A 6,212-nucleotide genomic window follows, 5' to 3' on the forward strand; every position below is an offset into this window, starting at 1 on the left:
GCTCTGGGTTCCTGCAAAGACGTTGTGTCCCCAGTGCAGGTCCGACCGCTGCTGTGGCCTGGAGAAACTCGAGTGAAGCCCGAACGTCACCGGGTTCTGCCCAGGTGTGCCCGCCCTGGGGAAGACCCGTCGCTCCAGGGCGCCCCAGCCTCCCCTCGCCATCCCTGCTTCCACGTCCCCACCTTACCGCCACGCCGTCCAGGCCACAAAGTGTGCCTCCGTCAGTGATCTCCGCAAGAAGTCAAAATGACCGAGAGAAGCCCTGTGGTTTCATTCTGCTTGCTTCTTCTTAAATGGCTTTGTCGACCCACAATCACGTAGAATTCACCCATTTGACGTGCGCAACTCAGCGGTTTGGGTGTATTCCACAGAAATGTGCAACCGGTACAACCGTCCGTTTTCGGACATTTTTACCACCTCACCAAGAAACCCCAAGCCCGTTTGCTGTTATGTCCTGTGTTCGCCGTCCTTCCCCCAACCCTACGCCCACTCCCAGCCCATCCCTCAGCAACCAGGAATCGACTTTGTTTCTCTCAATTTCTCCAGCCTATAAGAGTTTGTAAGGGTTTTCCTCTTGGGGCCTCTGGGTGGCTCAGTCACTTAAGTGTCTGCCTTCAGCTCAGGTCATGATCCTGCAGTCCCGGGATCAAGCCCTGCATTGGGCTCTTTGCTCAGGGGGGTGTCTGCTTCTCCCTCTGTGCCCCCCCTCCTGTTCTCTCTCTCTCTCTCAAATAAATAGATACAGTCTTTTTTTTTTTAAGGGGTGGTTTCCTCTTGGCGGCCTTGTCCCTGCCTGCCTTTCTTCCAACTATCCTTCATTAATTCCACGCACCATAGAATTACATGGCTCATCCACGCCGTATCACGTATCAGTACTTCATTCCTTTTTATGATAGAGTAACAGTCCGTTGTGTATTTTTAGCCCAGTTTGTTTATCCGTTGATTAGTTGATGGATGTTCCATCGCTCCCGCTTTGGGGCTGTTACTAACAATGCTGCTCTGAGTTTTTACATGAAAGTTTCTGTGGGAACATTTTGTTTGTCTTGGGTCTCTGTGTAGGAGCAGAATCCCTGGGTCGTATGGTAACTCTGTGTTCAGTCACTGGAGGGACTGCCCGACGGTTCTGCGAGGCAGCTGAACCACTTTATGCGGCCAGCAGGAGTGACGAGGGCTTCGATTTCTCCACATCCTTACTGAGGCTCATTGTTCTCGGACTGTTTCATCCTGGTCACCTAGCAGGTATGAAGTGGTACGTCCCTGTGGTGTGCATTCACAGTTCCCGGTGACAAGTGATGTGAAGCATCTTTTCCTGTGCCTAACTGGCCACTGGCGGTGGGTTAAGAGGAGGGGGTTCATCTCGCAGAACATTCTACCATCTCATTCTCCCTTCCGCACTCCTCCTCCTCCGCCCTCCCCAATTCCACCCAACCCAAATGTATAGCAAAGTCTAGACTTTTCATTCCCCTTCCTCTGACGGCCTGGTGGCAGTCCACACAGGGGTGCAGGGTCTACCCCCAAGGGCTTGCCTAACAAAGGCAAGACTTTCCACCCCAGGTGCTTAGATGAAAAGTTCTCCGTCTTCTTCCATTTGTGTAGCTGGCACAGGAGAGGGGCCTACTGGAGGACGGCTGTTGATATGGACCTGTGTTTGGATGTACGTGTTCCCGCTTTTGGAGTGCTACAAATTCACAGGGGTGAGGAGCTCCTCCAAAAATTCAGAGGGAAGCAAAGGATTTGGTTGAAATTCTGGACCCCCAAACATCCCACTTTTCATAAAGATCTACTTCCTTTAAAGTAAAATAGATGGTTTTTGGAAGAAGAAGGTGCCTTTGAAAGATGAGAAATTCACCCATGCCTCATGGTAGCCATGATGAGATTTTGTATGGGAGCGTGGAAATTCTAGAGCCATGCTTCTTAAGGGAAACGGCTGTGGCCAGCTAGGAGTATTGTGGTTTCTGATCGTTCTGTGAATACCGGCCTTGGCTGAATTCCAGTCCCGGACGTGAGCTGACCATCTGTTTGCACTTCCCCTGTGTCGGCAGAGAACAATCCACAGGCGGCCCTCCACGCAGTCTTGTTGACAGATGGAGGGACCCGCAGGCCAAGTCTTCAGGTGGAGTCAGGTGAGGGAATGCAAGAGGGCGGAGTCTGGGGGAGGATGGGCCTCTCCAGCCAGAGAACAAGGTGAACTCCATATGGGTAAGCGCCAGAGGACATTAGGAGTGACTAACAATAAGAACTCCAAGGTACATCTTCCCCATAAAAAGGGACAGGACCTGCCTTGGCATAAAAAAATCCCATCTGCCTTTGGTCTTTATTCCTGGTTGGTGCAAAGAGACAAAAAGTAACAAGCTAAGTGACTTTGTCTGGTAAGCAAATCACCCTCAGGCCAGTTTCTTCACCTATGGAATTCATTCATTCACCTCTGAACAGTTATTGGGGACCAGTGAGGGGCCCCAAACAGGGCTAAATGTTGGCCTTAGAGAGGAATCGAAATCTTCAGCATCCAGCTGGGATTAAATGTGAGAGGAAAGGTGAGGCCTTTCTATCTGAGGGGGCCCAAGAGAGGTTCATTGGGCAAGATGATGCTGATGCTGATTCTCGACAGATGGGAAGGACTCTGGCACAAGGATTAAGAAAGGAAAGGCATTGGAGATGGTTGGCATACCAGCAAATACTGGAGAAACAGAGTTCATGTCTTATGTCCCCAGTTCCCAGGGCATCAGCATTTCCACTCTTCCTGAGGCGTGAAACTTCCAGGTCCACACCCACTGGCTGGTGACGACACCAAGTCAAAGGCCACCTTGAGATCCAGTGATTCCCCCAGGGCTTACAGAGGTCTGGGGTTATGATGCGGATCATTGTTTCTGGAGCCCAGCAGGTCACAGAGGTGTGCCTGGACCAGAGGTTAACAGATGCTGTCTCTACCCTTCAGAAGCTATGGCCGCTCCAGTTGTAGAATGGGAGGCCTCCTGGAAATGAGATCATGGCTTGGGGTAGATTATGGCGTCTTGTTTTTTTTTCCTGGGACACTGATGCTGGCCTAAGTTCTTAAAGCTTTCCTCTGTCTACCAACCCTTACTCCCCAGGCTCTGCTGGTTCTGTCCCATTCCCATCAGCTCGTGCCTCTTAGACCCAGAAACTGTCAACCTTGGCATCCACCCCCGGGAGCCAGAGATGCTGTTTGTAGGCCCTGAAACCACAGCATGAGGTCATTTTCCTTCTCAGACAATTGGGCATCTCCCTCCAGGACATGCTCTAGCTGGGGAGGTGTCCTCCTCTTCTGCCTGGGGCCGACTGCTTCAGTGGTGTAGAATGTGTGGGCCCCTTTTCCAGTTCTTCTCTGGACAGTAACTTATCATAGCGGATGGCCTTGACTTGCCCGGTCCGACTCCCTGCTGTGACTTGTATATCACCTCCCCCTTCCGTGAGACGGATTCCAGAGCCTTCCTCCCATCCGCCACATGGGTTTCTTGGCAGCCCAACTTCCATAGCAGTGTCCTCTGCCCCTGGCATTTACACAGGCTTGATCCCACCTTTGTGAAAGCAGGGAACAGCAGTGGCGTGGGCCAGAAATCCAGAGTCTCCGGGCCAGCATAGCTGGCTCTGGAGGGATGTCCCCCCAGACCTTGCCTCCCTCATTGAGAGCCCAGAGCAGAAGTTAGCAGGTAGTCGAAGCACCTAATTTTAAGGAACACGAATCTTCTCCTGCCTTTTCGAGAAGGAGGAAGTTACAGCCGGAAGCAAGTACCTAGGCTAGCCTCCCAGAGAAACAGGCAGACAGGTTCCCTTCCTTCTCCACATTCACGGTACAAAGAGGGGGCTCCGAGGCCCCCGAGAAAGACACCCTTGAGAAGCAAAACTGGTAACTGGGCTGAATTCTTTTTTTTTTTTTTTTTTGAAAGCCTTTAGGAGTCTCAAAGAGACTGAAAGAATGCTAAAGGAAACACTGTAAGGGTGGGAGGAGTTTCTCTTTCCCTTTGAGCCCAGGGAAAATCCTCTTTCTCCTCTTTCTTTTGACTTGTATTTATCCTGACATTGGGGATAAATTGGGTTGGGACGGTGGGGGGTGGGGGAGGAGAAGGGAGATGGTCGTAGGCCCACTGCTAGGGCACCAGCCCTCCATTCCCTGTCGGCTGGCCGCCCCCCTTCCTACCACTGGCCTCCTGAGCGCTCACAAGCCCTCTGGGGTGCAGACTCCCACATTTCCTTCCCTCATTCCCATCCCCTACCTCTGTCTTTCCATCTGAAATCTACTGCGTGCTGTAGTGGGGTGATCTTAGAGCCACAAAAGGCCTGCTTCTATCGAAGCCACTGGAATCAGAATATGCAACCGGTTCAAGGAGGTGTCAGCAAGTCCTGAGGAACTGAATGAAAAATATGGGTGCCTGGGACTCCCTCCACACCATCCCCCCATCACCTGATTAGACCAGAACCACCAGATCATCCTTAAAATGGTCCCCTGGATTGTGAAGTGTAGCTGAGAATGAAAAGTGCCAGCAGGGGACAGAATGCAGAGGGCTATTTTGCGTATTACCCAGGAGCCCAGATCAGAGCCTTAGAGCAAGGAGAGGCCTTGTCGGGGAAAGGGATAGTGAGATTTGGGGTTTTGAAAGATCCTCTGGCAGCCACGTGGAGGGTGGAGAGGAGAGGGGCAAGGCCCGCAGACCAGGGAACTCACCCAGCGATGCAGGTGTGGGCCATGTGGGCCCGGCCAGGGCTACAGGACAGGACAACAGAAGAGAGTCCTGGAAGGATTAAAGCTTTGACTTCACTCACCATCCCTCAAGGTCATCCTTTCCCACTTTTCCCTGACCTCAGGTTCCTACAGTCTTAAAGTCAGTTTCCAGAAGAATGCATGTTAGTGTTCGCACCCAGAAGGGAAGCAAATATCTTCTCCTGAAGGGGCAGAAGCACCTCCTTCTATCACTCAGCAAAGATGAATTCAAGTGTAAGGTCACTCTAGACAGGCTGTGGTAGGGAAGAAAGGCTCTGGATAAGTTTTATCTACTGTCGATTTTACAGATTGTCATAACACGGTTTTACTGCTTAACTAAAGAAAAGCCAAATTCATGATAATAAAAAGTATCACCAAACAATTTCTGCTCATGGTTAACATTCTTGTGGCTGATTCAAAGTTCGTGGGATGGCTTGCTATCTTCAGTTTTCTGTCCCCTGCTCTCAGCAGTCTGGGAAGGAGAATGACCGTGTTCCCAATCATCTTGATAACAGAATTCCCTAAAATGGAACATCTGGGCCTTTAGTGTGTGGTCCAAGGCCTGGGTTTGGGTTTCAGGCTAATCACAGTCTGGGATGTGGTCATCCTCCAGTCGTGGAACCCAGTGCTGGGCTGGAAACTGGGAACCCTGTTTGCTGTGCAGACCTCACCTGGGATGCAAGGTGTCCCCTTTGCTTGCTAGCTCACCATGTTGCTTCCTGTTGCCACTGGAAAATGTTTCTCATGCTTGGGAACTTTTGCTTTTTGTGTCCTCAGTGTGGGAGGCCACGTTAAGGACCAAACCAGGCCCTGACTTGTGCCTCCTTTAAAAGGCTGAATAGCCCAAAAAAAGGCTAAGGTCGATAAAGTCGAGCAGCACTGGGAAAGGGTCTGTGCTCTGTGTTGCGCGCTTGCCTACGTGACTGCCCACACGTTTGCTAGTCAGCGAGAGACGATTTGGCCGGGGTCAGAAATTCTTGGCTGGTCCTTGCTGGCCTTGCACTGGCTATAGACCACACCACTGTAAGGCTGAGCTGCGCTTACACAAACTATGTCTTGAGTGGCCTTGAAGTCAGTATATCTGGCGCTAGAAGGTCTGCTATGGGTGTTTGGGAAATAGATAATGGGAAAGCTTGAAGGGTTTTCTGTGCATGTTGCAAACTCTTTAGTAATCAGCTAAAAATAGATACTTTTCTTATGATTGTTTTTGTTAGCTATATAATGCCTCACAGCCTTGAATAAATCGGCACAATTGGACATCCTCCTTGGTGCTCCTCCTGCCTCCATCTCTTTGTCTCTTAATTTCTTTTCACCATCCTCTTACCCTCTCAACCCTGGTCGGTTTGTCGTGTCAGCTCATCAGCTGTGACAGCGACATTGGCCAGAGTTAACCAGCCCCTCCTGTTTGAGACACCTCATTTTCCTGACTTCTGGGACGAGACTCTCTCTTAGTTTTCCTGCCACCTCTCCAGCTGCTCCTTCTTAGTCTCTGTTC

This window comes from Neovison vison, chromosome 6 (assembly GCF_020171115.1).
Source record: "Neovison vison isolate M4711 chromosome 6, ASM_NN_V1, whole genome shotgun sequence".
NCBI classification, from domain to species: domain Eukaryota; kingdom Metazoa; phylum Chordata; class Mammalia; order Carnivora; family Mustelidae; genus Neogale; species Neogale vison.